This window comes from Centropristis striata, chromosome 12 (genome assembly GCF_030273125.1).
Source record: "Centropristis striata isolate RG_2023a ecotype Rhode Island chromosome 12, C.striata_1.0, whole genome shotgun sequence".
NCBI classification, from domain to species: domain Eukaryota; kingdom Metazoa; phylum Chordata; class Actinopteri; order Perciformes; family Serranidae; genus Centropristis; species Centropristis striata.
In genome coordinates, this window is record NC_081528.1 from 4,961,662 (window position 1) to 4,988,225 (window position 26,564).

The window sequence follows — 26,564 nt, forward strand, 5'->3', positions numbered from 1 at the left end:
TTCAAAAAATAGACGTGACATTGATAAAAAGAACCGGCGCCCTTCTGTTTGTCATGAACTTTTTTATTAGAAAAACACAGACATGAGGCAAAAATAATAATACTAAACCAACAAACAAACAAAAACTAGCAACAAAGGAGAAATTTGCTTTCCTTTTAGTGGTGTTTTCCACTGCCACAGTTTTGGGTTTAGACCTTTTAAAAAAGCCATAATGAGGTCCAGAAAGGTCACTAGGACCTGAATTATTGTGGAGAAGAATAGTTTGACTGAATGACTGTGGAACAAAGAAAACACAACATTTTACAGTTTGTGTAAAAAGTTTGATATGTTAATTTATTTAAATGAATAGGTATTTTTTAAATCCAGATTTTCACTTGTACTTGTTTCTAAAGGCTACACAGGAGATGTTTCAGCCACATTTTTAGTTGTCACCCATGCACATCTGATACAATTATTATTTTTTTCATCTTGGAGGCAATTTGTATCACTTGCTCAGTATTTTTTGGACATTCATGATATTGCACCTAATTCAATTAATTTTTAAAACTCTAATTTACCATTTAGTCTGAGTTTTATTTTATTATTATTTTTTTTTTAATACTTTATTTTTGGATAGGGACAGTGCACATTAATGAACATCGAAAAACATCTTTGTAAATATGCCGGATTATATCAAAGCTGCTAGTTTACATCCGTAGTCCCTAAAAAAATAAAAACAAATACAAATATAAAAGACAGCAAGCAAATAGGAAAGATACAAATAAAGCTTTGTCTTATTTATATTTATGTTTTTAAGTCTGTTTCACTGCTTAACCCTCTGAAGTCCACGAAATCGCCGGAGCTTTCGTGGACACAAAAATGACCAAAAAAGACACAAAGTTATTTAAAAAAAAATACACAAAAAGACACAAAGTTACTAGAAAAAAGGCACAAAAAAGACATTTATTGACAAAAAGACACAAAATAACAAAAAAAAGAGACAACAGACACAAAATGACAAAAAAGACACAAAAAAGACATGAAAAGGTTTTCAAAAATGGACAAAATCGTCCAAGACTCCAGAAGTGACAATAACGTTGTAATAATTGTGTTTTCAGACACAATTCTCTGTTAATTGTGGTATGTTTGGAAGATATTGATTAATAAAGTTTTGAGAAGATACCCACTTAATCTATCAATAATATATCACATTGTCACAATCATTTCATGGAAAAAGGTAAAAAAAAAAAAAATTTCTCAAACTTTATGGGCGACTTTTCCTCAGTTATGAAGTTCTTTTTGTTACATTAAAGTTGTGTGAAAAGTGTCATATAAATAAGGTCTAATTTACTGATAAATGCACTTCCATCTACTGGTTGAGCTCCCGAATGCTAACAGCCTTTATTCTAAGAGGAATCTGACATGTGGACCAGTCCATCTAGACACGTGAATGTGCTGCTTGTTTCTTTAAATGCATGAAAACTCACTGAAATGAAGACGTCAAAGTGAAGATTGTATTCATCCATCCAGAAGAACAAGGAAGCCGGAGCAACAATTTGCAGAAAGTTCAGCGTTTCCACTTTGTGTGAAGCTGCATACCAGGCAGCCAATTAAAGGCCTGTTTGATTCAGAGCCATTATTTGGGTTTGATTTGATTTGGCTCAGGAACAGAAATGTGCTGCTGCTCCTCAGACTCCCAGCCAGCAGCTGTCTGTGGCTGCTGTTAGCAGTTGGCATTGAAGAAAGAAACTATTGCCGCAGTGGATCTTCTGATGTTGGCCCCAGCACACGACAGAGTCAACTGGACTGTCTGCACCAGTCCAAAGGTCCTCCAGCTATTCTGATGACCCCATGACGACTCCTCATTATTTAAACAAGGAAACGGGCCAAGCTTTCAGTTTGTCCGTTACTAAAGTTTGTGACCTTCCCATCAGCCTCAGTTGCACTGTGGCTTGCATAAACTGCATTCACATTAACAGTATGGCACAATACTGTACCAGTTTACTACCAGTTTACTACCAGTTTACTCAGATAAGAGGGTAGAAGCCATTAGTGGGTTAACCATAGACTGTATATAAATAATGGATGTACTCACCGTGACGTTCCCCGTTGGTTTGTGGCCTGTTGGAAGCATCAAGTTCAGCGTTACACTCGTCGACATCTTGCGTCGCCATCTTGTTTCCGATACAGGAAGCAGACCATATTTGGACTGTGGAGGAGGAGAGGGATCTGATCACTGACTACAGCCTCTCTACACCTCAACCTGACTGAGAGAAACTGCTGCTAATTCATGTTAGCATTAGCGTTAGCATTAACTGGGATGTTAGTTTTAGCAAAAAACAAAAAAAAAGTATGTTACTTACCTCAGAAAACTGAGCAGCGACTCCTTGGAGTGTCTGTTAGTCCAACCAAACACTGAACAAGACATTTTTACTGAACAAAACGTTCAAATAAACTGTCATTAAGTGAAAATACAGTGAAAGGGTCAAAGTTCGGTAAACGTCCTCTTTTCTATCTATATAACGTTATATATAACTTTATTGACACGTTGCCGTGGATACGCATTGCTCTGCTTCTCTGCTGATGACGGCTCGCCTTGTTAGTGACCTGTCAATCAAAGGTAGCCCCGCCCCAAATCATACGATTCTTTATCTTCTATTTTCTTCTAAATGGAGCCATTATTTACACTATTAACATCAAATTGTCTTGTTGAAGATGTTTTACCTGTGACAGAGACCATAGTGTTGTCCTAAAAAATATTTCCTCCACAGTGTTTTTTTTTTTTGAGTGATTGATTGATTGAAGTTTATTTTGAATATGAAAACAAAATAATAATAATAAAAAAAGAGTCAGACAAAACATTTAACATGACATGTAGAATACATATTCGAAAAGGAGTGAGAAGAAGTAAAACTCATAAACTCCCAGCCCCTCTCCTTAAACATGACAAGTTAAAATCCTTGTCTAAACATGTCTTGTATTACAAAAACATAAATATAATTTACCTATACAGCGTAATTATACATACATACATACATACACGCGCCCACATATGCATACATACACAAACACACGCACACATACATACGAAAGGAGAAGAAACAACAACACAAGGAAAAGAAAACAACAACACAAGGAAAAGAAACAACAACACAAAATGACAACCAGTGTAAAAAAGATCAAAATCTCCATGCTTGTTGTGCCAAAATGAGGAACATAAGCTAGCTCCTTTAGCCCCCAGTCCTCTCAGAGCACAATTACTAATGACTTCAAACAGAACATCAGTGCCTTATCTCAAGAGGACGCTTGTAAAAAACATAAAAAAAAACAACCCATGAAAACCATTGAGCTGTTTTAAACAAATGACCGGTGCTGTTGTTTATCTGTCAGTCCACTTCTCATCACTGGCTTTACTGAAACTGATACACCTGAGCGGCAGTCAGTTTTTAATTAGCTTGAGTCCTTTTTGCTGAAGGGCTGCAGCTGTTTTCACAGATGTATGTCATTAAAGTAATTTTGTTTTCATATTTTCTTACATGCCAGCATAACAGCAGCCCACACAGAAAATGAATGCACTTATCAAAGCAAAGTGGGGAATGTATCACCTTTCCAGACAGTTATTAAGATTCCCAACGACTGTTGAGTGTTAGCTAGCAGGCAAAGATGTTATCTGACAAGAATGTCATTTAAATCAGAATTAAATAAATTAACTTGTTTTAAATTACTTCATCAAGTAAAGTAACAACTTTTAAACCCACAGCTGTGTTTTATTATTTATTAATTTCAGTTATTCAGTTATTATTCAAAGCAGATTATTTTTACATGTCTATGTCTGAAGGAGATATTTTACAGCAGAGTTAGTCTGGTCACATCCACCTGAACTGTCCATGTCCATGACTTCACATCACTAGTGTTACCGTGCCAGGGGAAGGTCAGATTCACACTTCTAGGCTCCACTAAATGAGGAAGACTCGACCAGGACAACGTGGAAGTTCATGCACAACACACTGGAGCTCATTAAAAGAAAAATAGTTTCAGGCAGTGCCAATTAAAAGTTTGTGCCCCATAACCTCTGAGGTGATGTCACATGTGTAACTTAGTGTCAAACCTCAACAAAACTGTTTTTAACCCGTTCTCAATGCCAAGTTCTCACATATGGATGAACCCATGACATCATGTTGTAATGCAGAGCTCCATGCTTCAAACTACCGTGGTTACCGTGGTAACCCTTAATAGGGCACTCATTGAAATACTTGCAAATTCCAAATTTCAACCCTAGAGAATATTGGAAGATATTACATACTGTCAGAATGTGTAAAAAAAAAACATATGGCCCAGGGGAGGGGGGTAATATTTTGAGAAAAAAGTTTACAAGATTAAAGTGGCAAATCTACGAGAAAAAATGCGCAGATTTATGAGATTTAAAGTGACGAATCTGCAAGAAAAGTTGCTTTTTTCCCCACCTTTTTCTCATAAATCTGTGACTTTTTTCGCGTAGATTTGCCACTTTAAATCTAGTAAATTTGCAACGAAATGTTTGGGTTAAAATAAGTGATGTGCCAATAAAGCTTCATAAACCATTTTCTTTATTTTCTGACTCCACTAGATGGCGCTCTCTGTTCAACAAAGGGCTGAAAACACACTCAACTGCCACTGTTGGAGCCTTTTTCTTTTAACCAAGAGTGCCATCTAGTAGGCTCAGAGAATAAAGAAAAATTGTTCATAAGGCTTAATTGGCACATCACTAGATAAAATAAGTACATTTGTTTCAGAAGTTAGGTACATAAGGTCAGTAGTCAATAGTGATGTGCCAATGAAGCCTCATGAACCATTTTCCTTTTTTTGAGCCCACTAGATGGCGCTCTCTGTTTAACAAAGGGCTGAAAAACCATTGCTAGAGCCTTTTTCTTTCAACCAAGAGCGCCATCTAGTGGGCTCAGAAAATAAAGACAATGGTTCATGAGGCTTCATTGGCACATCACTAGCTGAAAGATGCTAAAGAGTTCATCGTATCAGCTTCAGTATTTGATGCTCTAGAATGAGAACAATCTGCTGTTTTATTATTGCTGTACAATCAAAAGTGAAAGGAAATTAAATGTAAAATCAAGAAGCGTTACCCCTCAGGTTACACTGTTAGCTCTGCTACAACTGGATGGTTTCACAAGTAGCCAGTTTATGCTGGATGTATGAATGCAGACACATTTTAAAAAGCAAAAGCTGATGGATTCTGAGATTGCAGTCTGAGTGACCAATCACTAATCACGTTTGAGCAGGTTTTCGTTTGATAGCAAGTAAAAAAGCCAGTGTGGAGAGCGCTTTTGATACAAAAATCTTGTTATTTCTGCAGGCACTACTGATATCTACTGTATGTGTTCATCAAACTACAGTTTCAGGGACACCAAAGTGCCAATTCCAACAGTTTCTGCAACCTTAATTAGACATAAGGCATCGCAGGATAACAGAGCAACAACAGGGGCAAACACCAGCTCAAATTGTGAATTCACACTGTGGATAACTGCTAGTTTTTAAGTTGGAATTCAGCTCTGCATCGTTGTAGCGTGACCTCTTTCGTTCTCATCTCTCTCCACTATTACCTGAAGGCAAAGAGGCCAAACACCCTCCATTATTGCTGCAAAGACCATTTTTAACACAGTTTCCAGCATTCAGAATAGTATGTTTTCTGAGAAATGTGAAAAGGTAGAGTTGCAACTCCAAGGTTCATTCTCAGAACACAGCACTATTTCGCCTCCTGCAGCTCTCCCCCTGCAGGCATGATACCACCTCCAGGCCAAAACTCAATGGCCCTCACACCAGGCTCTGGGCTATCTTCACTCAACATCCCAGGTCGATGCTGCCCGGAGTCGCCGGCTGCCTCAGCACAATCAAAACAGCTTTCGTCTCTGCAGGACCTTTCCAGCTGTGCACAAACAATCCTCTGTAAGTCCTTCACTGGCCACCAGCAACCTTTATCTGCTTCCACCTGGGCAGGTTCGCTCAGGAGGCAGATGGCGCCTCAACGTTTCAAGCTGCTGCATAAAAACAAACGATAGAAAAAAGTCATTCAAGGTTAACTCCATGGAGTCTTGGGCTATTTTGTCCATTTATTTTGTCCATTTTTGAATAATTTTCATGTCTTTTCGTGTCTTTTTTTAGCCTTTTTGTGTATTTTTTTGTTCATTTTGTGTCTTTTTTTGGGTCATTTAGTGTCTTTTTTTGGTCATTTTGTGTGTGTCTTTTTAGTCATTTTGTCCTTTTTTTAGTCATTTTGTCCTTTTTTTTGTCATTTTGTGTCTTTTTGGTCATTTTGTGTCTTTTTTTGATCATTTTGTGTATTTTTTTGGTCATTTTGGGCCTTTTTTGGTCATTTTGTGTCTGTTTTTATTCATTTTGTGTCTGTTTTTATTCATTTTGTGCCTTTTTTAGTCATTTTGTGTCTTTTTGTCATTTTGTGTCTTTTTTTTTTTGTCATTTTGTGTCTTTTAATTTAGTCATTTTGTGTCTTTTTTAGTCCTTTAGTCCAACACAAAATGTGATTTAAAATTATTTTTTTTAATTTTCAAAACACTATCATGCTCATTAAAAAAATTGAAATGTTGCAAATGTGAACAAAGGTGTCAAATCTAACATATAGGAGGGTTCCATCCAGTTTCATCATTTGATACTAAATCTATTTGAGCTTGTCTCCAGTTTTACTTGGTATATCATCATCAAACTGAAACTGGCCTCATGGAGTTTACAGCCAGAACTTTAGAGGTAAATTTACAGTAGGGCTCCATGCTGCTTTGTTTTCTAGTCTGGATGTCATGAAGAAGTCTGGATTTGGTGCTTTTGGAGACTCCAGAGGGTTAAATCTGCCTCAGAGACTGACGCACTTGACATTATTTCACTCAACATTTAACCTCCCATTGCATTGTAAGAATCACATACAATTGAAAATGAATCCCATGCCAGTTGAATGTAGTATTAACATTTTATTGCAGATATATATAATTATGGTGAAATACAATTTGACAATATTATTAAATGAATGGGTCGTCTGCCTTTGAAGGAATTCACCGTGTCTTTGTCGCTAGATATGGGTTTCAATAACCTACTTCAATTGACACCACTTACCGATGGTCTTTGAAATGTACATTTATGGCGACATATAATTACCTTCTCATTGGAATATATGCAAAGGACATGTAATGGACGAGAATGGAGAATATAACTCAGCAGGGAATTAAATTAATTTCCATACTTTATTCCTGTTCTCTCAGCTGCTTTGTCAAAGTGTCTTTAACCCTCAGAGGTTAAGAATGCTACAAAGGAGAATATGGTGGATAGGTTTTATTTTTTCAACTATAATTATTAATAAATTCATTCATTCAATATCTGAACTGGAGTGGCAGGGGACTGGAGCCGATTCTAGCAAACGTTGGGTGAGTGGGTACACTCTGGACAGACAGGTCTCCAGACTATCCTCTCATTCACTCCTACGGGCAATTTAGAGTCACCAATTTAATAGTGATGTACCAATGAAGCCTCTTGAACCAATTGCTTTATTTTCTTAGCCCACTAGATTGCGTCCTTGGTTCATAAAAAAAGGGTCTAGCAATGGTGATCAATAGTGATGTGCCAACGAAGCCTCATGAACCATTTTCTTTATTTTCTTTATTTTCATCCACTAGATGGAGCTCTCTGATCAACAAAGGCCTGAAAACCCAATTGCTTACCATTGCTAAAGCCTTTTTCAATGAACCAAGGGCGCCATCTAGTGGGCTAAAAAAAACAAGCAAATGGTTCATGAGGCTTCATTGGCACATCACCAGTGATCAAGTGTGTTTTCAGCCCTTTGTTGATCAGAGAGCTCCATCTAGTGGAATCAGAAAATAAAGAAAATGGTTCATGAGGCTTCATTGGCACTTCACTACAATTTAACCTAAGCTGCATGTTTTTGGACTGTGGGAGAAAGCCGGAGAACTCATGCTAACATGGAGAGAGCATGCAAACTCCACACAGAAGAGAAACAAACCGGATTCATACCCTTGACCCTCTTGCTATGAGGCAATTTATTACAATTTGTCAATTCTATTTCAACTATTAATAACATATATCAGTGTTTTTTGTACATGCATCATTGGTTGAATAACTTCCATCTGTTTTTTCTGTTTTTACTAAAACCAACTAAAAAGGAAAAAAAAAAAGAAAAAGTCACAACATGCTTTTCTATTCATAAATAAATAGTGTAAATAACGTATGCAAATGTCTAGTGATGTGCCAATGAAGCCTCATGAACCATTTTTTTCAGTTACCAACTGCCATTTTGAAGACATGGGAAACCTTTAAATTTCCCAAATGTGGTATTTTTTCCCTGTTGCTTCTTCTGCAGTCAAGCTAATGTTATACACAAAGTAAAACCCTGCACTGAGGCAGCACCTTGCAGACAAGAAACTGGGCAGATGAGAACTGGCTAGATTTCCGGGAGTGTGATGAATTCTCGATCCAGCTTTGCTTCTCGGCTTTAAGGCTCTACTTACCAGTCACCAGACTACAACTTCTTGGACAACATCTCAGAAATGGACTCTTTTTATTCCCGTGTAATCACACAGTGCTTAATAACCACATTATAAGTCTACGATGACCCTCATATGACAGATTTTCTCTCTCGTAAACAGATTATTTTTTTCCTTTTCTGTCCGTTCGACTCGTCCCCAGGGACGAGGTGAAGGTCACACATGGAGCCAGTGGAAATGCTGGACATATCTGTGCATCTTAATCTGGAATGTCACATTTCAATATTTAAGGGCCTCACTACAGTGGGGAAAGAGGTCTAGCTGTTTAAATGTCAGTTATATTTGGATGAAGGAAAGCAGATATTGATCCATTGTGCTTTGAATTTATGGTTTTTAATGTAAGACCAAAGCATGGACTTAGATGCAGTGTCAGCTTCTCATAAGCTGTACACATTAATATTTATATGGATTAAATGTGTAAAATGAAAAGCTCATAGAAATGAATTGTGATCTGACTCTACATATGATGTGTTTAGAATGCATATCGAAATTAAAACCCACTTTAGTAGCGCCATTCAATGTCTATGTACCCTAGAAAGATTATCCTGGCAAAGCCTTTTTTTCACTCAAACTCTTAGCCAATTACTTTTCCTAAAAGTGTGTTTTTGACAGGCGGCAACCTCCAGGTCCGACCAGTGAAGCACACCTGGAAGTGCCTTTAGCCTGCATTCTTTTAAAATTCAAACACGGGTCGCCTAGCCTGGCTAACGCCAGACTATATCACAACTGAGATGGAGCTCTCTGTTCAACAAAGGGCTGAAAACACACTCAATAGCATTGCTGGACCCTATTTTTAAAAAACAAGAGCGCCATCTAGTGGGGTCAGAAAGTAAAGCAAATGGTTCATGAGGCTTCATTGGCACATCACTACCACAAACCAATGGGTGACATTACGGTGACTACATTCATTAATATTTATATACAGTCTATGGTTTTTGATGTATCATAAAGCCTGGAGGGTAATAAAATAAAAAGATAGGTACTAAAATCATATGACCACAGTTTTCATATCATATATCATTACTAGGGCCGGGAATTAATAAGAGGCTTTGTAATTAATTAATCGAAATTAATCGCACTTTAAGCGCATATAAATATTTGACCTGAGACCAGTGAGAATTTTTTTCACATGGATTTTTAGTATACCATTGAATAATGACTGAATAAATAAGCTTAAGCAACAAAAATATTGTTTATTTTTGTTCAAGTCCAACAGACCAGTGCAATTTTTGCCATTAAGTGTAGCAATAGCATATTTAGAAATATTATACATTTCAGAAATTCAGGTAGCCTATAGGTAGGTAGACCTTCTGTAAACTATAATACTTTGGTTTTTTTAGTAAAACACAATCCACGCTAGCTACCACGCTAGCCGCTAGCTGCTATATGTTTAGCATTGAGGTGATACTTGAGGCTGGATGTGCTGCGGTGATATGTGAATTCCTTGTTGCATAGCAACACAACCATGCTCTTATCGACGCTTCCATCCGTTGGTTTTTAGTAACTAAATGTCCCATCATCCACGGGGCCAACCAAAGGTCTCATCAGCTTCTTCCTTCATGTTCACTGTGGTTTGTTGTTGTCTCAACTCATCAACGCTAGTTGGTGCTCCAGTATAATCGGTCCGCCTGAAACTCATCCAGTGAGAAACGTTCCGCAGTGCAAAAATAAGTGCGATTATAATGCGTCAATTTTTAAAACGCGTTCATTTTTGTGTAATTAATTAATCTTCATTAACACGTTAAAGTCCCGGCCCTAATTATTACCATTCAAGGTAATTCTGTCTCATTCCTAAGTGCTTTAATATCATAAAGGTTCACAGGCAGGTGGTAGAATCTTGCCGGTCGTCGTGTAAAGTCAAAAACTATTTCGATCAGACTAAGAAAAGGCATCACCAGAACTCTTTTTCTCATTGTCTTTCAGAGCTTCTGTACACTTCTGACGCATTTATGATCTATAGGTTGAAGGTGTACGTTTCCAATAATGTGCAAAGAAACAATATGCTCAAGGACAAGATTGAGCATAGAACCTCTCGGTTTATATCCTATGAAACATACACGCTTTATGCAAAACACTGTCCTTTTGCTTGTTGAAACCTCTGAGTGCTCGCCACTCAAAGCAGCTATAGCATCACAACCTTTGCACAACCACCCTTTTTGAGGCACTTTATTGTTATGATAATAAACCCGCAGCACCAAGGCCTTCTATGTACTGGCCCTTTGAAATATTATCTCGATACTACAGACAGCTGTACTGGTTTCTTTCATGTCTGTGCTTCCACCGGATACGATTTAGAATTATTTCTGTCGACTGTATCATCTGCTAATCATCCTCTCTCACCGTCCTGATTCACATACGTCCATTTACGTCTCTGTTGCGTCACCGGATGTTTAATGATTATTATCATTTCTTTCTTGAGCCTACAGACTCTCATCAACCTCACAGAGATATTCTGAGCAGCAGTCAGAGGACGCCTGGCTGCTGTAATTGTGATCAATGCGTTTTATTTTCCTTCTCCTTGGTGATAGAATCTATCATGGCTGAATAAAGTTCAATGATCCTTTTAGCATTCCCTCACTGTAAATAAATAAATTACCTTTTTGATGGTTCTTTGCTTTCGTGGAATCTTTAAAACAATAATTCCCACACAGCCTGAGAAGTTTATGTGGAGTTGAATACAGATACAATTTGAAGAGGAATGTGCCTGTGGACTGAGCAATGAGTTAAGTTTTTATTTTTATTTGAGGTTTTGGTAACACTTTCTATGAAGACTACATCTATAGTGCATTATGAGCGCATTCATAGTAAATTATAATGCTCATTATAATCAATCATAATGCATTTTGACTGCACTCATAAACACATATAAAGCTTCATGATGCACTATATCAACAGTTATAAATATAGCTTATAATGACTTATAAATCCAAGTGTCTTATGAGTGCTCTTGACTGGTTATAAACTACAGGCTGACTGATGAAGCTTATAATACATTACAACTACTCATACCCCTCTATACACACACCTCAACAATCAATTGTTATAAGGACTCATAGGATGCCAAATCTGCTTCTTTTAAATGCATGAAAATGTGCTACACTTTACTTAACGCCAACAATGAAACATGATTAGCTATACTGCATTATAGATGCGTCTATATGAACCTCACTTTACTTTAAGCATACATTGATCATTTATTTATACTTATGGCATCCTATGAGTCCTTATAACAATTGATTGTTGAGGTGTGTGTATAGAGGGGTATGAGTAATTGTAATGTATTATAAGCCTCATCAGTCAGCCTGTAGTTTATAACCAGTCAAGAGCACTCATAAGACACTTGGATTTATAAGTCATTATAAGCTATATTTATAACTGTTGATATAGTGCATCATGAAGCTTTATATGTGTTTATGAATGCAGTCATAATGCATTATGATTGATTATAATGACCATTATAATTCACTATGAATGCGCTCATAATGCACTATAGATGTAGCCTTCATAGAAAGTGTGACCAATTACATTGTTTGATTTGTGACGAATGCAATCTTGGCTTTGAAATCAAAACACATCGTTAACTTGCCGAAATATAGAACATGGCTCAAATTTGGTCACAACACATGACTTTGGCATTACTTCTGTGGCCAACTTTCAGTTCTATCCTTTCGTTCTCTTTCAGAGAGAGCACAGGACAAGCTTTGGGCTCGTCCGGGATTTGAACCCGGGACCTCTGGCACTCTAAGCGAGAATCATACCCCTAGACCCCTGCGACGCGGTCCTTCGTACATCAGAACAAAATCACAACGGTGACATGCAAAATCCTCTAAGTTGGCCCAATCTTTGCCTATACACATGACTTTGGCAGTACATGATTGGTGTTCTTCAAGAACTTAAATTTCTCCCCTGTTTGTTCTCCTACCCAGAGAGCACAGAACACGCTTTGGGCTCGTCCAGGATTTGGACCCGGGACATCGAGGACCTTTAGTGAGAATAATACCCCTAGACCAAAAATCGGAGTTACTTTTATCTCATCGGAAGCCCGCGCGACGCAGTCCATCGTAGATTAGTACATACTCAAGAATTTACATTGTTTGGGTTGTGACTCATGCAATCTTGGCTTTGAAACCAAAACACAGCATTGACTTGCCGAAATCTAGAACATGGCTCACTTTTTGTCACAACACATGACTTTGGCAGTACTTCTGTGGCCAACTTTCAGTTCTATGCTTTCATTCTCTTTCAGAGAGAGCACAGGACAAGCTTTGGGCTCGTCCGGGATTTGAACCCGGGACCTCTCGCACCCTAAGCGAGAATCATACCCCTAGACCAACGAGCCGAGGTACTTTAATGTTATCGGAAGGCCACGCGACGCGGTCCATCGTACATCAGAGCATACATGATTGGTGATCTTCGAGAACTTAAAGTTCTACCCTGTTTGTTCTCCTACCCAGAGAGCACAGGACAAGCTTTGGGCTCGTCCGGGATTTGAACCCGGGACCTCTCGCACCCTAAGCGAGAATACCCCTAGACCAACGAGCCGAGGTACTTTAATGTTATCGGAAGGCCACGCGACGCGGTCCATCGTACATCAGAGCAAAACCACAACGATGACATGCAAACAGGGTTTGGACTTAGTTGGCCCAATCTTTGCGTATACACATGACTTTGGCAGTACATGATTGGTGATCTTCAAGAACTTAAATTTCAACCCTGTTTGTTCTCCTACCCAGAGAGCACAGAACATGCTTTGGGCTCGTCGAGAATTTGGACCCGGGACATCGAGGACCTTATATGAGAATAATACCCCTAGACCAAAAATCGGAGGTACTTTTATCTCATTGGAAGCCCGCGCGATGCTTTCCACCGTAGAGTAGTACATACTCAAGAATTTACATTGTTTGGGTTGTGACTCATGCAATCTTGGCTTTGAAACCAAAACACAGCGTTGACTTGCCGAAATCTAGAACATGGCTCACTTTTTGTCACAACACATGACTTTGGAAGCACTTCTGTGGCCAACTTTCAGTTCTATGCTTTCGTTCTCTTTCAGAGAGAGCACAGGACAAGCTTTGGGCTCGTCCGGGATTTGAACCCGGGACCTCTCGCACCCTAAGCGAGAATCATACCCCTAGACCAACGAGCCGAGGTACTTTGATGTTATCGGAAGGCCACGCGACTCGGTCCATCGTACATCAGAGCAAAACCACAACGATGACGTACTAAAGAATTTACATTGTTTGGGTTGTGACTCATGCAATCTTGGCTTTGAAATCAAAACACAGCGTTGACTTGCCGAAATCTAGAACACAGCTCACTTTTTGTCACAACACATGACTTTGGCAGTACTTCTGTGGCCAACTTTCAGTTCTATGCTTTCGTTCTCTTTAAGAGCGAGCATAGGACAAGTTTTGGGCTCGTCCGGGATTTGAACCCCGGACCTCTCGCACCCGAAGCGAGAATCATACCCCTAGACCAACGAGCCTAGCTACTTTGATGTTATCAGAAGGCCGCGCAACGCGGTCCATCGTACATCACGACACAACAGAGAGTTTCCATTGTTTATCATGTGACCTATGCAATCTTGGCCCAATCTTTGCCTATACACATTACTTTGGCAGTACATGATTGGTGATCTTCGAGAACTTAAAGTTCTACCCTGTTTGTTCTCCTACCCAGAGAGCACAGGACAAGCATTGGGCTCATCAAGGATTTGGACCCGGGACATCTGGCACCCTAAGGGAGAATTATACCCCTAGACGAACAATCCAAGGTACTTTTATCTCTTAGGGAGCCCGCACGACGGAGTCCATCGTAGAGCAGTACGTACTCAAGAATTTACATTGTTTGGGTTGTGAGTCATGCAATCTTGGCTTTGAAATCAAAACACAGCATTGACTTGCCGAAATCTAGAACATGGCTGAGTTTTTGTCACAACTGGCCACAACTGGCCTTCTTCATAGAACTTTCAGTTCTATGCTTTAGTTCTCTTTCAGAGAGAGCACAGGACAAGCTTTGGGCTCGTCCGGGATTTGGACCCGGGACCTCTCGCACCCTAAGCGAGAATACCCCTAGACCAACGAGCCGAGGTACTTTAATGTTATCGGAAGGCCACGCGACGCGGTCCTTCGTACATCAGAGCAAAACCACAACGATGACATGCAAACAGGGTTTGGACTTTTTTTTATGATACCCCTAGACGAACAATCCAAGGTACTTTTATCCCATAGGAAGCCCGCACGACGGAGTCCATCGTAGATTAGTACGTACTCAAGAATTTACATTGTTTGGGTTGTGACTCATGCAATCTTGGCTTTGAAATCAAAACACAGCATTTACTTGTCAAAATCTAGAACATGGCTCACTTTGTGTCACAACACATGACTTTGGCAGTACTTCTGTGGCCAACTTTCAGTTATATCCTTCTGTTCTCTTCCACAGAGAGCACAGGACAAGTTTTGGGCTCGTCCGGGATTTGAACCCGGGACCTCTCGCACCCAAAGCAAGAATCATACCCCTAGACCAACGAGCCTGGCTACTTTAACTTTATGGGAAGGCCGCGCGACGCGGTCCATCGTACATCAGAACAAAACCACAACGTTGACATGCAAAATCCTCAAAGTTGGCCCAATCTTTGCCTATACACATGACTTTGGCAGTACATGATTGGTGATCTTCAAGAACTTAAATTTCAACCCTGTTTGTTCTCCTACCCAGAGAGCACAGAACATGCTTTGGGCTCGTCGAGAATTTGGACCCGGGACATCGAGGACCTTATATGAGAATAATACCCCTAGACCAAAAACCAGAGGTACTTTTATCTCATTGGAAGCCCGCGCGACGCTTTCCACCGTAGATTACTACGTACTAAAGAATTTACATTGTTTGGGTTGTGACTCATGCAATCTTGGCTTTGAAATCAAAACACAGCGTTGACTTGCCGAAATCTATAACATGGCTCACTTTTTGTCACAACACATGACTTTGGCAGTACTTCTGTGTCCAACTTTCAGTTCTATCCTTTCGTTCTCTTTAAGAGCGAGCATAGGACAAGTTTTGGGCTTGTCCGGGATTTGAATCCGGGACCTCTCGCACCCGAAGCGAGAATCATACCCCTAGACCAACGAGCCTAGCTACTTTGATCTTATCAGAAGGCCGCGCGACGCGGTCCATCGTACATCACGACACAACAGAGAGTTTCCATTGTTTATCATGTGACCTATGCAATCTTGGCCCAATCTTTGCCTATACACATTACTTTGGCAGTACATGATTGGTGATCTTCGAGAACTTAAAGTTCTACCCTGTTTGTTCTCCTACCCAGAGAGCACAGGACAAGCATTGGGCTCATCAAGGATTTGGACCCGGGACATCTGGCACCCTAAGGGAGAATTATACCCCTAGACGAACAATCCGAGGTACTTTTATCTCATAGGGAGCCCGCACGACGGAGTCCATCGTAGAGTAGTACGTACTCAAGAATTTACATTGTTTGGGTTGTGAGTCATGCAATCTTGGCTTTGAAATCAAAACACAGAATTGACTTGCCGAAATCGAGAACATGGCTCAGTTTTTGTCTCAACTGGCCACAACTGGCCTTCTTCATAGAACTTTCAGTTCTATGCTTTAGTTCTCTTTCAGAGAGAGCACAGGACAAGCTTTGGGCTCGTCCGGGATTTGAACCCGGGACCTCTCGCACCCTAAGCGAGAATACCCCTAGACCAACGAGCCGAGGTACTTTAATGTTATCGGAAGGCCACGCGACGCGGTCCTTCGTACATCAGAGCAAAACCACAACGATGACATGCAAACAGGGTTTGGACTTTTTTTTATGATACCCCTAGACGAACAATCCAAGGTACTTTTATCCCATAGGAAGCCCGCACGACGGAGTCCATCGTAGATTAGTACGTACTCAAGAATTTACATTGTTTGGCTTGTGACTCATGCAATCTTGGCTTTGAAATCAAAACACAGCATTTACTTGCCAAAATCTAGAACATGGCTCACTTTGTGTCACAACACATGACTTTGGCAGTACTTCTGTGGCCAACTTTCAGTTATATCCTTCTGTTCTCTTCCACAGAGAGCACAGGACAAGTTTTGGGCTCGTCCGGGATTTGAACCCGGGACCTCTCGCACCCAAAGCGAGAATCATACCCCTAGACCAACGAGCCTGGCTACTTTAACTTTATGGGAAGGCCGCGCGACGCGGTCCATCGTACATCAGAACAAAACCACAACGTTGACATGCAAAATCCTCAAAGTTGGCCCAATCTTTGCCTATACACATGACTTTGGCAGTACATGATTGGTGATCTTCAAGAACTTAAATTTCAACCCTGTTTGTTCTCCTACCCAGAGAGCACAGAACATGCTTTGGGCTCGTCGAGAATTTGGACCTGGGACATCGAGGACCTTATATGAGAATAATACCCCTAGACCAAAAATCAGAGGTACTTTTATCTCATTGGAAGCCCGCGCGACGCTTTCCACCGTAGATTACTACGTACTAAAGAATTTACATTGTTTGGGTTGTGACTCATGCAATCTTGGCTTTGAAATCAAAACACAGCGTTGACTTGCCGAAATCTATAACATGGCTCACTTCTTTCACAACACATGACTTTGGCAGTACTTCTGTGTCCAACTTTCAGTTCTATCCTTTCGTTCTCTTTAAGAGCGAGCATAGGACAAGTTTTGGGCTCGTCCGGGATTTGAACCCGGGACCTCTCGCACCCGAAGCGAGAATCATACCCCTAGACCAACGAGCCTAGCTACTTTGATGTTATCAGAAGGCCGCGCGACGCGGTCCATCGTACATCACGACACAACAGAGAGTTTCCATTGTTAATCATGTGACCTATGCAATCTTGGCCCAATCTTTGCCTATACACAGTACTTTGGCAGTACATGATTGGTGATCTTCGAGAACTTAAAGTTCTACCCTGTTTGTTCTCCTACCCAGAGAGCACAGGACAAGCATTGGGCTCATCAAGGATTTGGACCCGGGACATCTGGCACCCTAAGGGAGAATTATACCCCTAGACGAACAATCCGAGGTACTTTTATCTCATAGGGAGCCCGCACGACGGAGTCCATCGTAGAGCAGTACGTACTCAAGAATTTACATTGTTTGGGTTGTAAGTCATGCAATCTTGGCTTTGAAATCAAAACACAGCATTGACTTGCCGAAATCTAGAACATGGCTCAGTTTTTGTCACAACTGGCCAACTTTCAGTTCTATGCTTTCATTCTGTTTTAGAGAGAGTACAGGACAAGCTTTGGGCTCGTCCGGGATTTGAACCCGGGACCTCTCGCACCCTAAGCGAGAATCATACCCCTAGACCAACGAGCCGAGCTACTTTAAGGTTATCGGAAGGCCGTGCGACGCGGTCCATTGTACATCAAAACAAAACCACAACGTTGACATGCAAAATCCTCAAAGTTGGCCCAATCTTTGCCTATACACATGACTTTGGCAGTACATGATTGGTGATCTTCGAGAACTTAAAGTTCTACCCTGTTTGTTCTCCTACCCAGAGAGCACAGGACAAGCATTGGGCTCATCAAGGATTTGGACCCGGGACATCTAGAATGTACGTACTAATCTACGATGGTTAAAACATCGCTCTAACAAAGTATGAAGGTATGACTAGTACACTTGATCACTTGATAAATCCAGTAACTTGATCACTTGATCACTTGATAAATCCAGTAAGTATCCCAGACGTCAACTATAACGTTAGACACTTTATTTGCAGGATCATCAGGAGAAAGAGACACAACCTCACAACGAAGTTCACAAATCAGCCAACATGACCTTACCTAACGTGGGTCGCCAAACATGAAACAGATGTTCAAGCTAATAACCTAAAATTAACCTCTCAACTCTGACTCCAGCAATCATTCATCATATAACAGCACTTGTCAACTGATTTACTCATTCCTACATGGTTTTCCTTTACACAAAGCTAAAAGAATCCGTCTTGATCAATTTATCCAGTTGTAGATGGGAGATTTGTGTGGTCACACGATGGCTAGACATAGAGTGTTTCGGGTTTGCCTAACTTAATATGCGTATTAATGAAACAATAAACAAGACGTTAGTCCCTTTTCAGCCACAACCATAGCTTGTTTTTATTCTTCTATTCAACTAAGTTATCAGAAACGGAAGATGGCCAACGTGTTCCTTTTGCTCTACAGCAACTGAATACAAAAACTATGCACAATGTCATTTATAAAACAGGTTTATAGTCTAGGATAAATGCATGAATTATGATAAGCCTACGGTTGCATAGATCAGTGGTTCCCAACCTTTTTCTTGAGGGACCCACATTTTTACCATTGTAAACTTTGGCGATTTGAAATTTGACCCTTTCACAATGTGTTTGGTTGGACTAAAAGACACTGGAGATGTAGCATCATCCTGGTTCCATGAACTGGTTGCAAAATATATGGCGACAGCCCTAAACCAAGTTGGTAATTGAATATTGTAAATACATTACTCAACAAAATATAAAAGAAATGATCACCAAAATGTTACATAGAATGTTAAAATGTTAAGCTTGCCTTAACTGGAAGAAGAGAGAAACTGTAACTTCCAGTCCATCCCATTCTATTTGTCAAGTGTGCAAACTGTGACATCTCTGCATGAATAAATGAATACGACGAGGGAAGAAATTGATCGTACATTATTCCGTCACTCTCTGTTGGTCTCCATTACTATGATCTCTGTCAGATGAACCTGTGTGATGATGAACCATGATTTACAAATTCCTTTGATCTTCATCTCTGGTAAAATGTGCTTATATGTGCCTCTATGATCAAATGATTGTCTTTCATCACGCTTTGTTACTGCATGTGAAACTGTGCATGAAATAACGGTTGAAGCGAGATCTCCAATAAGTGACTGGCTGGCTGACTTCATGTTTAGTGCTCTGGACGTGTGGCTAATAAGTAGCGTTTAGAAGAAATGTGTTCTCAAATGAGACAAACAGTAGATTCACAACTTAATGTGATGAAACAAAGTGGAAATGTGTATTGTTTATTTGTCTTAAGCTCCTCTGGAAAGACAACACACACACACACACACACACAAAAACACAAGTGTTGCTTTATGGTGTTAGATATTGTTGCAAGGTAGGACAACACACGCAAACACACACACACACACACACACACATACACTTAAAAACATATCTGAGGCTTTATGATGTTAGATAGTGTAGAAAGGTAGGATAATACACACAAACACACACACACACACACACAAACATATGTGAGGCTTTATAATGTTAGATATTGTTGAAAGGTAGGATAATACACACACACACACATATAAAAACATATGTGAGGCTTATATCCTGTTAAGGTAGGATAATACACACAAAAATACACATTCCCAACACGTCCCCAGTTACCTGAGTAATTTTGGAAAGCAGAAAGAACACAATCACTAGATCTGTACAGCTTTTAAGCACGTTTTACAAAGTGTTAGACACACACACACACACACACACACACACACACACACACACACACACACACGCTGTTTTACACATTATTTGTTGCCTGAACGAGTGTTTGAAAGGCGAAAGGCGATGCATCACACATTGGGTGAACAGCAACTGGCTCATAGAAAATACGCCTTCAAAGAAAAGTCTCCTGGGGAAGTTCTGGAAAGACATTTTGTCCTCAAACTTTTTTCTAAAAGTTATTAAGACGTGTGGATATCATGCCCCCCACCTGCACGCATCAAATTCTCTTCAGCTCATCTTATTTCAATTCAGGTTCCCCTTCATTGTCATTTCCCTCAAAGGCCAAGGTGTTTTTCATATTTGCAATGCAGCCAGTGAGCAGGAGGATTTAAAGTGAACATACTGAATGAAAATGAAACAATATAGTTGATGAGTACATTTGGAAGGATAGTAATTAGACAAACATACAATTAATGTATGTTCAGTCAAAGTAATTGTGTCATGTTAAGTGTTCTACTCAGAGTTGCAGCCCAGTCTTTACAATTAATTGCAGTTTTAATGGACAATTCCAAATCTTGCAGTTTATACCACCCATTACAATACATGTGTATGTAGCACGGCTCACGGTAAAAATAGCACACATCATTATACATACACATCTCGGTTCATGGTTGTAAAAAAGGCTGCAGGTTCTGTGAATTTATGCTACAAAATCATTGACTTAGGTTTTGGGCAAAACATTTCTTGCTAAGGCATTATAAAAGACAGTTTAAACAGTAAATAAATGTTTATTTATTTACTGTTTAAACTGTCTTGCTTCAAGTGAAGCAGTTACAAGTAGTGATGTGCCAATGAAGCCTCATGAACCATTTTCTGACTCCACTAGATGGATCTCTCTGTTCAACAAAGGGCTGAAAACACACTCAATACCATTGCTAGAGCCTTTTTTTTTTCTTGATCCAAGATGGATCATGAGGCTTCACTGGCACATCACTACCGTAACTTAAGTCGAAAACGTAAGTAACATTCAAAAACGTTTACTTTTGTTTTCACATGGGACGCAAACCCTGCTCTCCTTGCTGAATGTCCGCCGTTTGGTCAACCCATCTCCCACCTTAAGGCCGGCATCCACCATTTAACTTTGCATTGCTGTTAATCACCACTAGTGATGTGCCAATGAAGCCTCATGAACCATTTTCTTTATTTTTTCACCCCACTAGATGGCGTTCTTTCTTTAAAAAAAAAAAAAAAAGAAAATGCTCTAGCAATGGTAATTGAGTGTGTTTTCAGCCTTTTGTTGATCAGAGAGCTCCATCTAGTGGAGTCAGAAAATAAAGAAAATGGTTCATGAGGCTTCATTGGCACATCACTAATCACCACTACGTTAATCATTATGGTTATCAACAAATAAGAGTGCATTACCTTTTGTAAGTATAGCTGCAAACAATGAGTGAGAACAACCTGCTATGCTAATAATACCTGGCCCCACTGGGCTGGTAACCTGTTTCACCTCTCCAGCCCCACCCTCTTCTGTAAATATGGGCAATTCTTACGGCAAAAAAACCAAACAAGATTGACAGCCAAAATGCCAAAGTTGAGGCTGCAAAATTGGAACACAAAAAGTGATTTTTCATTTGTGTGTCTAACCCATTTATGCCGTGAAAGCATTACCGCATTTCTACCATTAAAACCGGGGGGCGCTGTTGTGTTATTCTACCATTAAAGCCGGGAAAGCGGATACGTCGTTTTGTAGTATTTGTAGTTTTTTCCACCTATTTTCGGTCTCTTGGCCAATGAAATCCATCAGGATACATGTGGGAGTGTCGCAATGCAACATGTTGATTTTCTAAAAAACTTTATTGAAGGTTTGGACAAATAAACTCAACTTCTCGTGAAAGCCACAAATATAAGCTCTCAAATAATTTTAGAATTTCATTTCTATCTGCTACAGAGGCTGAAAAATCTATTATTTAGTAGGAAGCGTTGACACTTCTGTTGAATTTCCAGAAAAACTTCAGGTTTTAGGGGCTTATTTTAAAATCGGCCAGAGGTTTTACAGGCATTTTTTCCAGGCGTTTTAGGCCTAAATGGGTTAAAGGGAGAATGTAGTCATGGCCAAATAAAGTTACTGACTTGCAATCCATTTTCTTTCCAATTTAGAAGATATAAAATAGGGAGAGGTTTGGCGATCATTTTGCCCTCCTGCTTACCTTATGTGATATGACCAATGGCCAGATTGGAGAGAGTCTATTTAGAGAGGAAGGCTGTAAGTGCCCACGGTACACTCAGTCACCCCCTCACACACATGCAATTGCAGGCTATGAGTAATCCCTCCACCTTCTTGCACTCTGTCACCAACATGCACAAGTCACAAGCAACACACACACATTGCTACACACACACACGAGCACACACACACATTCACAAAGGCTATTAAGGGTCCCTACCTGCTCTCAACTTCAGGAATGATTGATAGAGCTTTCACTGCACCACACAGTCTGTTTAGTCATACTGATTGCGCTGCATGTGTTTGTGTGTGTGTGTGTGTGTGTGTTTGTGTGTGTGTGTGTGTGTGTGTGTGTGTGTGCATTTGTTCCATGTGTTGTTTTTTTCTTCTAATGGCTACTGCAGGAACGGAGCTGTGTATTTTGTTTTATAAAGTGAATGTGTGTGTTTTTAAGACTGTGCACATGGTTCAAAAGTGTGTTCCAAACATGCATGTGTGTGTGTGTGTGTGTGTGTGTGTGTGTGTGTGTGTGTGTGTGACAGAGAGCACATTTGTGCTTCTTTGGGACTCAAACAATACTTTACGGTTAAAGTTGCAATGTCACATTTGAATGATGACTTGTGCCACTCTGTGACTTTGTGCACACCCTTCAGTCACACACACACACACACACACACACACACACACACACACACACACACCAGCCTCTCCACACATGGCTACACAGTAACACTGAGAGAGAAGAGTGAATGGCAGAGAGACAGAAGGTGGAAGAAGAAAACAAGAGAGGAGGAACCAAGAATGATAGAAATAATGAGGTTTGTTCACATTACCATCTGTCTGACAAACTAGTTTTGAAAAATGAAATGAAGAATAAAAGATTTACCAGAATCCTGAATGTCACAGTAAAATATTAGAATTCTTTGGAATCTCTGAATTTGAGTTGTTACAATCCTGTTGGCCACATTTCATAGTTTCATTCTAGGAAGAAAACAAAACAGATGCCATGTTAATACCATAGCACAGCCTGATCATTTAGGATGGTGTTAAACTTACAGAGAGGTAGACGTGTTTTGATTTTTCCGGTCTACTGCACTGACAGTAAACATGTTTTTTTCTAAATCAGCTCTGGCATGAGCTACCTGAAGCATCAGCCAGTCACTGGAGCGAGCGGTTTACAACAGAGAGTTCCAGAGAAACAAAGATAAAATATAAAATGGCAAATATTTACAAGGTTAATTCTCAAGGATGGTTTTAAGAGGAGGGGTCACAGGGTCAGATGGCGTCATATTATTCAGTTACAACACATGCGTAGTGTAAATTACCATGATCCTTCTCATTACTTGCTGTTATACAACATGTTCTCCAAAGCTTGATGGCTGCCTCCCGTTTTCTGTCTGTTCGGGCCATTGGTCGTGCTTGTTCCCTGAAACTAACACTACGATAGAGAGTGTGCATTTTTAATTTTTGAGGAACTACTTGGCTTCTGGTTTCTGGTGTATATGCTTTAAATTTGCTTTTCCGCTTGCTGTGGTATTGCTGTATTTGTATTTGATTCTGTTTAGTGGTTTTCACCTGACAGGCCTGAGTCACTTAAGCTGAAATTGGCTTTGTTTTTTAGTTTCTGAGGGAGTGGTCTAGTGCCTTTATAACTGTATTTTAAGCTGAAAATCTCTAGTGCATTTTTAATTTTTGAGGGACTACCTCAACCTACGCCCATGAGTGCATTCAACCTACCTCAGGTTGAATGCACTTATTGTAAGTCGCTTTGGACAAAAGCGTCAGCTAAATGACATGTAATGTAACGTAATGAGTAGTATGTCTATATCCATGACCTATGTATCATCTATGATGGTGCCATTATCACTGTTTTTGCCCAGATCTCAGAATAAACAATTAACAAAGTCCGTAAATAAACTTCTATCTGATATCTTTAGATATAGAAACCTGGAGTGTTGCCATGCCAGTTATTAACATCCTGCACATCCAGTATTTCTCTACAGTCTGACTTCTCTGGTGTGACTTCTAGTGAATACCTACATTAACACGCATTGCACACAGGCAAGTGAGTGAACAATGCAGCTGGTTGTGTTCGTGAATGTATGGTTAACCAACACATATATCTATAGTGATCTGCCAACAAAGCCTTATGAACCATTCTATTTATTTTCTGACTCCACTAGATCCACTAGATGGAGCTCTCTGTTCAACAAAGAGCTAAAAACAAAGCAAAGAGCCCCATCTAGTGGGGTCAAAAAATATAGCAAATGGTTCATGAGGCTTCATGCACCTGCCCGAGTGCGAGTTCTGTGCTTACACTGCTTGTTTATCCTTGATAAACACTACGGCCACTAGAGGGCGGGGAGGCACAGTCTGTTGTGTCCCATGTGAAAACAAAAGTCACAACATTGATGTATTTATATGACTTCATATCTGATGTGCATGATTTAATTTACATTAAAAAAGGTAGTTATTATAACCCAATACCATAAATATACTTTTATTAAGAACCACAGACTATTTGGCATTTCTGAGTGACTTAAACAATAAAGTAATCAATTATGTACCATGATTTTCCTAAACTTAACCAAGTACTTTTGTTGCCTAAACATAAGCAAGTCGCTTTGTTGGCTAAGCTTAACCAAGTAGTTCTGTTTGGTCTCACAACATTAACCATGTTCCTACATGTTTAAATGCACAATCAAGCAAAAATATCAAATGAGCATTTATAATAGCTTCTATCCCTCCACTTCTCTCTGTGCTACTCTATCTCTTGGTTTTTGGCAAATAAAATATTTAATTCAGTCAGTTTCTATCTCTATCCACCTTCTGTCTCCCCTCCTCTCTCTCTCTCTCTCTCTCTCTCTCTCTCTCTCTCTCTCTCTCTGTCTCTCTCTACCTGGGTGGTATCTGTGTGCAGGTGTCTACGGGGGTCTGAGTGACTCACGGGCTGAATAATTCACTCAGTCCAAATGAGATCTCCCTGGCCTTAATGAAGCCATTAATGAGACTCCACGGATTCAGCCTGCTGCCTCACACCTTTACTGGCACACACACGCATATGCAAACACAAAGGGTGCATACGGGGAAATGTTGGCCGGCACATAAGCATGCACACACACACTGATGCAGAAACACACATACTGTCATCACATGCACACACGCAGCAAAAGCTGGCGTTACATGCAAACAAAGGCTGGCATGAGTTCAAACACACACACACACATGTACACACACACACACACACACACAGCAGCACATGGCATGCTGCACTATGCTAATCACCCGTAGGAACGCAGCTTGGAGTTAAATAGGTCAACATGAAATCGCCAAAATGAATGAACGGCTCCATGTTTGTGTGTAAGGTGTGTGTGTGTGCACGTTTGGGGCAGATAAGAGTGTTGTCATGTTTTTTTAGCAAGGCTGAAGTGGCCCTCGCCATACTTACTATTATCTATAAACTAGTGATGTGCCAATGAAGCCTCATGAACCATTTTCTTTATTGTCTGAGGGAGGGAATATTAAACAACGAAAATAACGCCTGTGTGTGTGTGTGTGTGTGTGTGTGTGTGTGCGTGCATGCATGCATGTTTCAGTTATAGATGTAGCAGTTAAGTATTGATATATGATAATAAATACTATGTATCATTATTAGGCAGAGAAAGCGGTACTACTAAAATGTAAATAGAATAAATAAAAAAACAAATATATATAATACTTTTTTTTAAAAGGGAGCATGCATGAGTAACAATAATACCAATAATGATAATTACAGGAGAGAGGAGGATAATAAGACAAAAAAATGATGATGTGCTTTCTTTGCGAGGATAATGGGAAGAATGATAGCAGCAAAGACAATAACAATAATTACAATAATAATAATAATAATGCTAGTATCAATACTACAAACAACAATGAGTAGCAATATTTTCTGAGTCCACTAGATGGCGCTCTCTGTTCAATGGGCTAAAAACACACTCAATATCATTGCTAGAGCCTTTTTTTTAAAGCCTACAGCGCCATCTAGTGGCTCAGAAAACTAAGAAAATGGTTCATGAGGCTTCGTTGGCACATCACTACTATAAACCCCTTCTTTACACGTCCAGCCCATAGCTGTATTGTGCTGCCATTTATTTAAAAATAAAACGTTATAGAGTTATGATTCAAATCATTGAAAAATATGATGAAAATTGTGGCATTTGGGTGCAATCAGTTCTTGATTTAATTTTTTCTTTTTCTTTTCTCTTTTCCTCCATATCCCTCCTTTAACTCTATGGAGTCTTGGGCTATTTTGTATTATTTTTTAGTTATTTTGTGTCTTTT

The 26,564-nt window shown here is 39.8% G+C and overlaps 7 non-coding genes across 7 annotated transcripts; all 7 read right to left on the reverse strand.

The window, feature by feature from the left end:
* Nucleotides 1–12,801: 12,801 nt before the first annotated feature.
* Nucleotides 12,802–12,873, reverse strand: trnap-agg (transfer RNA proline (anticodon AGG)). Its single transcript has one exon. It is a non-coding gene; the product is annotated as a tRNA-Pro (tRNA).
* Nucleotides 12,874–13,608: 735 nt separating this feature from the next.
* On the reverse strand, nucleotides 13,609–13,680 carry trnap-agg (transfer RNA proline (anticodon AGG)). Its single transcript has one exon. It is a non-coding gene; the product is annotated as a tRNA-Pro (tRNA).
* Nucleotides 13,681–13,947: 267 nt separating this feature from the next.
* trnap-cgg (transfer RNA proline (anticodon CGG)) lies at nucleotides 13,948–14,019 on the reverse strand. The gene has a single exon. It is a non-coding gene; the product is annotated as a tRNA-Pro (tRNA).
* A 975-nt stretch (nucleotides 14,020–14,994) lies between these two features.
* Nucleotides 14,995–15,066, reverse strand: trnap-ugg (transfer RNA proline (anticodon UGG)). Its single transcript has one exon. It is a non-coding gene; the product is annotated as a tRNA-Pro (tRNA).
* Nucleotides 15,067–16,639: 1,573 nt separating this feature from the next.
* trnap-ugg (transfer RNA proline (anticodon UGG)) lies at nucleotides 16,640–16,711 on the reverse strand. Its single transcript has one exon. It is a non-coding gene; the product is annotated as a tRNA-Pro (tRNA).
* A 525-nt stretch (nucleotides 16,712–17,236) lies between these two features.
* trnap-cgg (transfer RNA proline (anticodon CGG)) lies at nucleotides 17,237–17,308 on the reverse strand. The gene has a single exon. It is a non-coding gene; the product is annotated as a tRNA-Pro (tRNA).
* Nucleotides 17,309–17,820: 512 nt separating this feature from the next.
* trnap-agg (transfer RNA proline (anticodon AGG)) lies at nucleotides 17,821–17,892 on the reverse strand. Its single transcript has one exon. It is a non-coding gene; the product is annotated as a tRNA-Pro (tRNA).
* Nucleotides 17,893–26,564: the final 8,672 nt, after the last annotated feature.